At 42.0% G+C, this 11506-nt stretch overlaps 2 long non-coding RNA genes across 2 annotated transcripts; both read left to right on the top strand.

The window, feature by feature from the left end:
• LOC113491586 lies at window positions 1–1397 on the top strand. The gene is made up of 3 exons (XR_003400438.1): window positions 1–97; window positions 275–341; window positions 725–1397. It is a non-coding gene; the product is annotated as an uncharacterized LOC113491586 (long non-coding RNA).
• A 65-nt stretch (window positions 1398–1462) lies between these two features.
• Window positions 1463–2770, top strand: LOC113491588. Its single transcript, XR_003400440.1, has 2 exons — window positions 1463–2364; window positions 2480–2770. It is a non-coding gene; the product is annotated as an uncharacterized LOC113491588 (long non-coding RNA).
• The last annotated feature ends 8736 nt before the right edge of the window (window positions 2771–11506 follow it).

Genomic DNA, 11506 nt, shown 5'->3' on the forward strand with positions numbered 1-11506 from the left:
AGTTAGCCGCAGCGCCATAGACTAGCGTCCCCCCACACCTTGGGCAGAGAGAGTTTGGGGCTCTAAACAGCTGCTGCTGCGGCAGGAGGGAGCCGAGGTGAAGGGATCTGCTAGCTGGTTGGACGCAGAGGAGGCGGCTGTAATGGGGCATTGAGTCTTGAGGGAGGAGGGGGGCGATTAAACGTCTTGTGATCATGGCGGAGTCTGGGTATTTTTTCCTGTCTAACTCTTCTATGCGTGTGTCTCTTGTTTCTCTCTTTCTCTCTCTCCTTAGGGCGCTTGGCTGGGGCTGCTCGCTCGGGTTCTGCCTGTTGTTGCGCGAAATGGCGGCTGGCGTCTTGGTGGGTTTGGTTGTCGGTTTTTTGTGTAGGGTTTTTTTTTTCTTCCCCTCCTATTCCCCTCCCCCCCGCTTGTGCCTTGGCTGCGGCTCCGCAGCGAACCGCGGCGGAGACTTGAGTCAGGAGTGGGGCGGGAGCTGCGCGGCAGCCAATGGCCGGGCCGGCCGGGCCGGCCCGGCGCGCCCCGATTGGCTGGCGCTGACATCATCCTGCAGCAGGGGCAGCCGCAGCTGGGCAGGGTTGGGAGCTGCCGGGGGAGGCTGGTGCAAAGGGAGAAAACGGGCGCCATGATCCCAGCGCGAGGGAGGACTTCACGGGCGGGGGATCCCCGACGAGCTGCTGAAAAGGAAAGCAGGACCAGGCCTTTGTTTCTCCTTCCCAAACAGTGCCGGGGCTGTGAGGAGAGGGGGAAGAGCGAGAGAGGAGCAACTCGTGCCTGCTTTTGTAACTGCGTCAGTACAAGATGGCGCAGGGTCTCCCTGGAGAGGGAAGGGAGTTGCACGTCCGCCGGAGGTCATGTGACCGCGTTGCATTCTTGTGGGGTTTGGCTGCAGACCAAGCTGGCTGAGGCGGCGGCGGCGGCTGCCCGGGAGAGTCCCTGCTTCCCTCCCCCCTCCCCGCACAGCGCCGTCGGTGCCGCGTTGGTTCCCATTTCCCTTCCCCCATTAACCTTATGCACGAGGGTGTAGCTGCCGCTGAGGAAGGTTCTCGCTCCTCTCCGTATTCTCCACCCATCTCCAGGGTGTAGCTGCTCTCGGGGGAAGCTTTTCCATTCCGCCCCCTCTGCGTAAGGCTTTACCCACTGCAAGGGAAAGTTCCCCCTCGGCGCCTCCGCGCTCCGCCCGACTGTGGGAGCGGGCGGAGCGCGGCTGCGGCGCTGGGCCTTCGAGCGGCCGGGTGTTTAACGTATATGGCACCCGCTCTCGTTCGGCTTCCCCTCCTCGTGTACGAGAGCACTTTTCTCTGTAAGTTAGGTTCCCCGGAATCCTAGAATGGTTCTTACTGAAAGAGTCGGTTTAAGCGATGTTTAAATGACCTCATTAAAGCAGCCGAGGAAAATGTACAGGTTATGCGGAGTTGTCGTATTTCTAGCGTTGCTTTGCCGGGGGTACAGGGTGGGGGGGCCTAAGGAAAAATCTGCACGCTGTTAATGACTTTATTCTATTTGAGCAGAACTTCGTTATGGAAAAACGGATCGATGTTCTTTTATTTGTATGTTGTTGGATCCTGTTGTAGGAGATGAGCAGCTTTTCAGTAAGATAATGTGGCATGTTTTACAAGGTTAGGCCGTGGATGGCCTGCATCTTTAACACCGGATTGAAGTATATTCTTAGTGCAAATGAAAACTATGGTATGCAAATATCGTGAAGATGCCCCATGTCTTACTTTCTGAGGTTCATAAGAAAATGAACTTGTCACGCAGGTCTGGGTAGGTTTAGAAGCTTGGCAGGTTTTTGTTTTGTTTTGTTGTTTTGTTTTTTTTTTCCTGGCTCTCTTTTAATTTCAGTATTGTGATGGGGAAGTAAAAAATGTTTGTTTTCCAACCGTAACACTTCATTTTTTCTCTTAAAGAGTGCAACTTGTGTTACTGTTTGGGTGGTCTTCTTGTGTTTTCAGAGCACTTCAGTGCTAGTTCCTACCTCTTGTTCTTGCGTGGCAAGGGTGTAAATTTAGCCTCTGCATCTAACCCAGTGAACAAATGAACAGTTAAAATTGCTGATGCTTTAAGGATGGTTGGTTGTTCTATTTAGAAATGTTTCATAGCACTTTTTCAGTTCTCAGTCTGTCCCCAGATAGATGTGAATATTTTTTTAATTTCTTTCTTCCACGGCAGTAACCTGGTGGGGGATAAACTTGAATATTTGGTGAATGTGTTGTGTGAGAACTCCTGGAATGAAAGTAACTGAACATATGACTAATACAGAAGTCTCCTGTATAATAGACGCTACTTAATACATGTTACATAAGTAATATGGTGAGGTGGAGTCTAGTTACATAAGAACTGACTGGGGACTTGGGAGCTACTGTAAGTAGTCCATATTAATTGCAGTTACAGCCTGCGGGGCAGGTTGTGGGGGGAGGGGTGTGGAAGAACAGGATTGGAAGCATCTAACTAATAGTGCTACATTTTTCCTTTGTAGGTTATATAAAGGATACCAGGAAAGAAATGGAGGAGACTGTAATTAAGGATGATACAGTGTGAAGCCCTCGAAAGTTAGGAGTCTCATTTGAGTCTAGCTTTTAGGATATAAACTCTACTTCCTAAAAGAACAGTTCACCCCTTGGCCTTTTTTGAGTGTCAGATAGTGGCTGTCAGCTGAGCATCGCACCAACCAATTTTGTTCTGTGCAGACTACTATAAAGAGCAGGATTTTGAGTCCGAGTTTGTTGGTTTTTTTAAAAAAAAAAAAAAAAAAGCTTACTGGAAATGCTGTTATGAGGTGGCAGTTGTTTTGTTGACTGAACGTTTAACTGACTGGATTACTGATTCTTCTTGTGTAGGCATAGTGTGATACAAGGTAAATACTCCATTTGTAATGGAAGCTTCCAGAGAGGATTTTGGTTTACAATGATTCTTTTGATACAGAACAGATTTATTTGGGACCTGACATGGTGAATATTTCCTTGCAGATCCATTAACTGAAGAACGTTAAGTTGAACTGAAGATGAGGAAAAAACACATTTCTATTTTATTAGTACTTGCATTTAGGCATGTATTCTATAATGATGAAATAGGAAGTAGTTGCCTACCTCGCTGGACGGGACTAGTTTGAATGCTTACATTAGAGTAGTTTGTATGGAACGCTGGAATTCAAAAGCTTAATTATGGCAGCTAGAGCTTTAATTCTTAAATCAACCTTTTAGGTAGCTGACATTAATACAGATTTTGCTTGAAAACCAAGAAGTGAACTACTTTAAAAGTTCTCTGTGTAACGGGTAGTTTATTGCAGCAGTACTTGAACTGAGGTGTCTCTGTGCTTTTACAAAGCTAGAAATGAAGGCAGGTTTTAATGAGCTTATAGTATTTTATTGTTTCAAGGATGTTTTATTAGCTGTTCTCAGGGAAGCGGTATTAGTTATCTTCAAAAAAGCAATAGCTTCAGCAGTGTTGCAGTGCAGTCTCAAAACAATGTCTGATGCATTCTGAATTACTTCTGCTGCAGATGAGTAAAAAAATGCGCATGCTCCTTTGAGATGGAAACCTCTGGGGGAGGGGATTTGCCCAAAGGCCAGTCGGATGCAAGCTGTGTCTTAATCGGGAAGGTGAGGCGAAGGAAAGGAGCTGTAAAGGAAGGAGACTGGGTAAAAAACAGACATGTAGCTTGCATTTATGGTAGCCTACCAGGGAGAGAAACAATTCCTACTGAACTACAATTCTTTCCTTTTAATAAGGGTATTTCAGTTGTCTGGATGTTCTCCAGCAGTCAGACTTGTGGTTCTAACTTGTGATGATAGCCTGTCTGTGCATGTATATGGGGCCTGTGCCTTTGCTAAGATCTGTTATTTAAACACTGTTGTTTACCTTTAAGCCTTACAAAGGGACTGACAGGAGTTCAAGGGTGTTTAGGGGAGAAAGGAGAGAGATACTCACAGCGTAATAGATCTGAGTATGAATTAATGACATAGTTGAAACAGTTGAAGTGGTGGTCATGCTGAAATAAGATCCCGCACCTTTCCCAGCTGTTCATTCTTGCTTCTGCACCACCCCTTTTTTGATGGTGTTAGTGATCATGTGGGAAGTAGAAGAGAAGAATGTATCTAGTATAAGCCTTACTGTAATGGATGGTTTTCTGATGTGAATGTTCATTTTGTGGCTTCACAAACACACCTGCTTGAACAGGAATAGGGAGAAGCAGCTGTGTGGAGAATGGAGGTGTGCAGTTTAACTGTTAGTGAAATCGGGTGTGGTTTTTTTTATCAGGAAAGATGCAGTTCTTAGGGAGTTTTGAGAGGCAACTCTTAAAGGCACTTGGCTATTGCAGCCAGAGTTGCTGCTTAAGGAGTCAAGCACACTTTAAAAAAAAAAAAAAATCTAAGAGTATGTCAGGCACAGCTACATTGTTCTGCAGTTGTAGGTGGCAAGATCATTTCAGATTCATTCCAATGATAGCCTACAAAAATAAGTAGAATGCCATTTCTTCTCAAATGTAGCTAAGTGTTCACAGGATTTTGGATTTAAGGTGCTTTGTTGCAATGGGGTAAAATTTGGAATAGGCTTGCTTCTTACAGAAGTGGCTGATAATAGCTGGGGTATTCAGTGAAGAATTACTGGATGATTTCTGAGCTAATCTTAAAAAAAAAAAAAACAAACAAACCAGCCATGTGGGTCACAGTGTTCACTAGTTAAATGAATGTGTTATTTGCATGTAGTAGAGGAGGTCCAGTGACTTCTGACTGATCAGTTTTATGCACCTAGATGTGGAAAGACAGTGTTCCAAGGTTTGAACAGCAGTAGGACAGGGCAGGAACTTACTTTGCGCACCACTTTAGGCTTTGTGTTATGATAAGTTTTTCTGAAAAAGTTGTCACTAGTAAGGTTTTTCTCTAGAAGGAAAACAAGGTATTGGCTGGTTCTACAATTCTTAACAGTTGAGTTCCTCATTTAAAGAAGCCAGTTTAAAGCTGTTGTGTGGCCTGCTAATCCCAGGATTAGTGGGAATTTGCACTGAGTCCAGTTCACTGGTATGACCTTTGGGTAGTGATGTGGGGCAGTGGCTTTTTTTTTTTCTCCTTCTAGCATGACCTTGTTATTTGAAGTAGAGTCTTTATGATGAATTTCTGGTTGCTTTGGAGAGCAATATTAAGCTCTGTGTAGTTAATTTCATAAGTAAGGTAGTGCTCTAAGCTGATCATAATATACCACTAGCCCTGAAGCCCTGTCAGTAACAGTTCTTTGATGAAGATGCTGGGAAAAAAAGCGCAATAGAATGGTTCCTTGACTGAGTGTTAAGGTGCAGACAGTGTAAACACAATGGTGGCTCTTGAGGATCTCTAGGAAGAAAATGGGGGAGAATACTGCCACTTTCTCAGAGTTGGGACATGCCCGAGTCAGGAAGTTGCTGAACTGTGGGCTCCAGCATCCCAGAATGCAGCTGGTCCTGTCACAAGGAAAGCAAGTGTTTGTGTTGCTTGTAAGCTTGGAAACCAAACAAAACTTAGCTGCTGTATTTGTCTGGTTAAGTGTTGGACAAAAGAGGTTCCTTATCTCTGCTGAAACTTCTTACTGTGACTTGTTTTGGAGACTGCTTGTAGTCCTATTCCATGTGGCCTGTTAGGACTCAAACCAGTTTCAGAAGTACAGAAGTCTGATGGCAGAACGGTATACTCAAAATGGGTAGCTTTCTGATATTGAATACCACTGGCTATAATAATGGGTTTGTTTCCTGCAAAGTTCAGTAGGTTGGCAACAAATGCAGTTTTGTATTGGTGAAGTTCAATCCTTAGTATCTGATCTACAGAAATTATGTGTCTTTCTGTCCAGTTGGTTGTCATGTGTGTGGAGCTTTGATAGCTGCTTGATCCAGTGTTAATACCACTGCTGTAGACCAAACTGCCTTATGTGGCAGATCTGGAGTGTGTCAAAACTAATAGGGAGGGCACAGAATAATTTAGTCTGAAAGAGCTATCTGGAAAACAAGCATTAGCATCCAGTTATTCTGCTAAACTCTTTTTCCTGTCTCCCGTGTGCCTGCCTTTCCTTATCAGGTTAATGACTGTCATGTGATTTCCCCAGATTTAAGTGAAGTTCTAAAGAAATGCAAAAAAAACTGGAGGTGAAGAGCTGTGCTGCTTTATTAGTGCAGGCAAAGCAATAATCCCTTGAACAGACTGTGAGATTATAGCAGGTCATGAGATTGAGATAGTAATTTAGTCTCTGGCCTAAGGTCTTTTAGCAGCTTTATTCCCCAGTAAGTGCTAAACTGTGCTGCTTCATTTTGGGCCACTGTTTGTGGCCAAATGTTGGGCTCATGATAGATTGCTCGATGTAGTCTTACCTGCTGATACAGGGTAAATTGTCTCAAATTCCATTCAGAAGAACTATGGGCCTTCTAATTAAAAAACTTTATAAGAGTATGTTTCTTAAAATGCCATTGTCACAGCTATCCTGATTTAGAAAACTACTCTTCACAAAATGAAAACTACTGTGTTTATCAGGGTGATGCTACACTTTGAATTCATCTCCAGAGCTATGCTCCATTACCCCAGCATTCATATGCTACAACAAGCTCATAAGCTTATAAAGGCATGCTGGGCAGTTGTCAGATCCTATTTTTAAACTGTTTCTGAGAAACATTTCTGTCTCCTATCTCTGTACTAGCATAGGAAAGGCTATATCCTTCATGTAGGAGCCACGGTGTCTGGGCTCAGCTAACAGCAATTTGTGAGCTCGAGTGTCTTTACAGAGATAGGAAAGCTGAATCTTTTGCTCACTTCTGTTGGGGAGGGGAAATGATGATAGGATATAGTGGAACTAGGATATAGTGGCAGTGGGCTGTTGAGTCCTTGGCTATAACTACCCTATAATAAAAGATACAGGTTTATGGTGCTTGACAGCCTAGCTAAAGTTTAATAGGAATCCTGATGGCTAGTGTCAAAGCACCTGCTTTGCTAAGCTAATGGAGTACAAGGAGTTGAGAGCTGTAACACTTCAAATGGTATCTGTCCTGGTGAATACTAAATGTTGTGGCTTTGCTTAATCTACTGAGTTGCAGTAACCCATTTACTACAATTGTGTGATAGTGTTGAACACCACATTTAAATTGCCACTAACATTGGAAAATTGCCTAAAAAATGCAACCAAGTTCTGTATGCTAGTATATTAGGGTTTTTTCTCTCTGTGTCCGAGACCATCTACTTCAGACTAGACCTGAAATATAAACACTGAATATGAGTGTTACGATATTCTTGGTATACTAGGGAGGGAATTCTTAAATTGAAGGACCACTTCAGAGAATATATATTACATAGTTTTGGCTAAAAATAAAAACTACTGATGAACCATTTAGACTTGATTTTGTTTGTCTTTTAAAACTGGCAGGCAGGGATATTTCAAACTGGGCTAACTACTATGTACAGGAAGAAAAAAAAGTCATGCTGCTGTAAAATGAATTATATGCTGCAAAATCAATGTACTGAGTTTACATGTCTTAGAGCTCTTTCAAGAGAGCCTCAAAACACTGCAGTTCCTACTAGTGTAGACCTGATTGATGGGAGGGAATCATTGTTTCAAAGCATTATTAGGACTGTACCCTGAAAGCTGTAGCTAATCCTTCACTACTTCCTTAAGAGTTGGCAGTGCAAGGTCTTCTTGTTGTCTTTTTTTTTTTCTAGAACAGGTAAGCTGCTCCTCTACACTTCACGGCACTACAAATATTATTTGCCTTGGAAGTGCAGCTGCTGGCTAACTGGTCTTCTATTTCAGTGGTGTGACTACTTAATAATCCTGTTCCCATTTAACTGGAGTAGTTAACAGATACCAAGGAGAAGAGCAGCTACCTAAATTTCACCTTGTAGGCCAAGTGTTAGTGCTTCTATGAAGGAGGAAGACTTAACGATTGGACCTGTTGTAACTTCATCCTGCAGTTAGTAGAGCGAGGTAATATGTTTGAAGGGTATGATACCTTCTGCACTTGATCTCCTGTTTAAAGTCTGTTTGCTTAAACATGTCCTTTAACTTCAATAATGCAATGATACTGCAACATGTGTTTCCTCATTCAGAACAAAAGCCCCTCAATTCCACACTCTTCTGTAACTTAACAATTCATATACTTGGGTCTGTCCAGGTTAATGGCTCTGCCTTACCTAGTCTGATCAGAACTATAGGCTTGTGCTTCAAATTCGTCATATGACTAATTGCATTCTTTCAATATATTTTTGTAAATGGCATATTGCAAGTAAGTAGGGATTGAGCTGTCTACAAATGCTCTTTCTAGGCAAGAAGTGACCTGCTGGAAGGTACTTGTGCATGTCTGTAGATGCTGCATAAAGCTTAGATCCTCCCCCCCCTCCCCCACCCAACAGCCTATGTACTTAACAGGAAGCATCTTGCTCTGGGTGCCTCTTCTTTTTGCTTGAATAGGGTTGAGCAACAATTATGTACTGATTACTCTCAGTACAAGTAAACTCTACATCCTGTTTAGAATAGGATGTACATATTAACAAGTGTATAACATCTGTTGCATCTTCCTAGAAATAGCATGTTGCAGTCTTGGATATTTCAGGTTCACAGCTGTTGAGAAGCCATTCTGTATTTAAAATCCAAAGCCTTTAAGGGATGTCTGAAGTAACAAGTTTAAAATAGGTAGTGGGTTTTTCTTACATGGTGCAAGAGTGAGTATTATTTTGGAGTTGGTACTCTTTACCCTTCTGCATCATCACTCCCCACTATACTAGTAGACCACCAAAGCCCAAAAAACTGATCTGGGTGTCCAAAAAGGTAGGTCCAGGAGATCTTGTTTTTCTTCATGTGCCTCTAAGATTCTTGTTGAATCTGAATTTTGGATATGCCCAGTTGGCACTGGAGTGAAGGAGAAGTTTCTTTACTGCTTAAACACTTTTATTCTAGCTCAAGCTGAAATCTTGCTCTACTTGTCATAAGATAAAGATGAGATGCTTCAGTAAACTAACTTGCTTTCCCCTTACACAAGTCTAACATAAGCATTGATATTTTTTTGATGTATATTTTTTGAGTCCCATTAAGAAGGAGCATGTCTGACTTGTGATAGGTTTTTGAAACTCCCTTAGTATCAAGTACTCAGTGCTCAACTGTTGCAGGAAAAATAAGAATTAAATACATTCTTCTGTGAACAAGCTTCATAACATATACCCAAGATCCATTTAGTTTTTGTGAAGTAACTTTTTCAGTACATGTAAGCTAAAACAAAACTTGAAATATTGATAGGTGTGAATGACCATTTTTACAATTACAGGTGACCAAAGGGAGGATGACTGGAAGCCTCTAGAGGTAACTGCAGCTCTTTAGGGGGCAGGAAAAAAATAGATGGGTTGAAGAAAAGGGTGTATTCCTGATACTAACCAGAGAATAGTTACTGCAAAAGTATTCCCACCAGCACTGGTGGCTTTAAGTGTTGTTAAAAAAAAAAAAAAAGAGAGCCTGAATCGAATACATCATCATTAGAGGTCCTGCCTATAACTGCAGCAAAAAGCTGGACTGTAAGAGGGAAACATGACTAAAATCTGGCTGTCTTGTTGGAAAATAAGCAGGCCTAACCTGTAGATCTGGAACTTTTAAGTAGCTCAAGGCTATGTCTAGAGTAGATGGTAGACATGAAAATGGAGGCATTGTGTGCAGCTGTGGAATTCTGAAAGACCAGTTTAGAGGGGGATCTTCTGCATGTGAATAACATCCCTATTTCAAGCAGTTGTGCTGCATACTACATCATATGATTGCTAGCTGTTGTGCAACAGGAAAGCCTGGCTTTTTTTCCATTCATCTTACGGAGATCATGAAGGGAAACACAGATTAGACTTGTATTTAACTATAACTTCCTTCCTGTTGGGAACTTGCATCTGAACTATTACGGATTTCTGGCCATGTGGTATACTTTGGTTTCCTGCCCATATGTGAAATTTGAGTAATCTTTGGAGTCTTGGGGTGGAAAGGGTGTCTGGAAGCCATCTTTTTGTGGGATGAGAAAATAATCCCATGATTGTTTCCTTTTCTAGGTGTTTGGATGGGTACAACTAACTAGTAATTAACTGGTAATATGTATAAGCTAGCAATATAGCATGTAAGACCTATTTAAGGGTTTTTTTTATTCACAGATTTAAAGACTCTTTCAAAGTTGAAGATAGTTTTGCTATATCTGAATGACACACTGTTATTTCTAAACATCAAAAGAAAATGACTGGGCTGGAGGCTAGCTCCAAAAAATGGCAATTCTGTGTCTAAATTTTCACCTGCCTACTAGACTTCAAAATCAGCTTGTAGGTTTCCTGTGCAATAAAAGGACAGTGTGAAGTGCATAAAGAAGCCATGGAAACTGACTGAAGAATGAGGAAGATTGCTCAAGAATGAACAGCAAAGAAAAATGAAAGTGCTTACTTTTAATTAGGTTTGCCTTTTACTCTTGAATCCTGTTTCAGAACTAGATGTTCATGCCCAATCTCCTTTTGTAGCTTTCTGAGGGAGAAGAAGCTCTAACTACCAAATCGGTAGCCTTGTTAAATGCAGGAGAACTGGAATATGAAGCCTGTAAGCATGCCTCCAAAGTCCTGCAAATGCTTTGTATGACTCAAGTTTGTCTGCATGGCATAATCAATCTCTTGTTTTTTGCAACGCTCAACTGCTAGGAATTTAACTTACATGTTTATAAATGGAAGGAGTAAGAACATGATTTAGTGCAGTCTTGATTTTTATACAGTCATGGAAAATCTGTCTAGTGGCAGCTGGCTGTATGTAATTTTTTCTAACTTCAGTGTAATGTGTGCCTTTTTTTCTTGCTATTCACTCATGCTGTTTGTCTTCAAGTTTTCTCTGGAATGTTGTACCCAAATTAAATATAGAGGTTTGTTTCCTTTGTGTTCTAATATGAAAGAAACTGATAAACCTGTCAATTTTTCATGACAGACCAAGAGGTGCTTGAAGGGGGGGGGGGGGGAAACTAGTGCTTGAATTAACAAGTCAGAACAGTTCTGTAGTTACTGCTTAACTGGCTTCTAAAATACTAGCAGAAAAAAAAGCTATAGTTTAAAAACACAGCTGACAACAGGCTCATGTCTACCCTCAGAAAAGTAAACTTTCCTGCCACAATCTCCTGATCTGTTTGGATAATGATAAAAAGATACTGGGCAAAAACTGAGAGTTTGGTGACTGTTTGCCCAGAGTATAAATATTTCAGGCTTTATTGAGTGCTTCTGTGGCTTAAATGTTGCAGCAATACTGTCTCAGTTATTTTTAGGTTTGGGGAGCAGGAAAAGTGCTTGCTTCCTGTCTTCCCCTCCCCCCAAAACCTTGGATACCTTAGACGGGGAAAGAAAAATAGCAGCCCTGAGCTGGTTTATCAGCTCCATTTGAACAATGTCAGTACATTTCCTGATCCCTTTTGTGGAAGGGGCAGTGCAACCACTGCAGTTACATTGCAGTACTTTGACAGTATGCTTTCTTTTAAAACAACACAAAGACATCAAACCTCTCAACTAAAATG

Source organism: Athene cunicularia (assembly GCF_003259725.1).
Source record: "Athene cunicularia isolate RWA chromosome 1 unlocalized genomic scaffold, athCun1 chr1_part2, whole genome shotgun sequence".
Taxonomy (NCBI): Eukaryota; Metazoa; Chordata; class Aves; order Strigiformes; family Strigidae; genus Athene; species Athene cunicularia.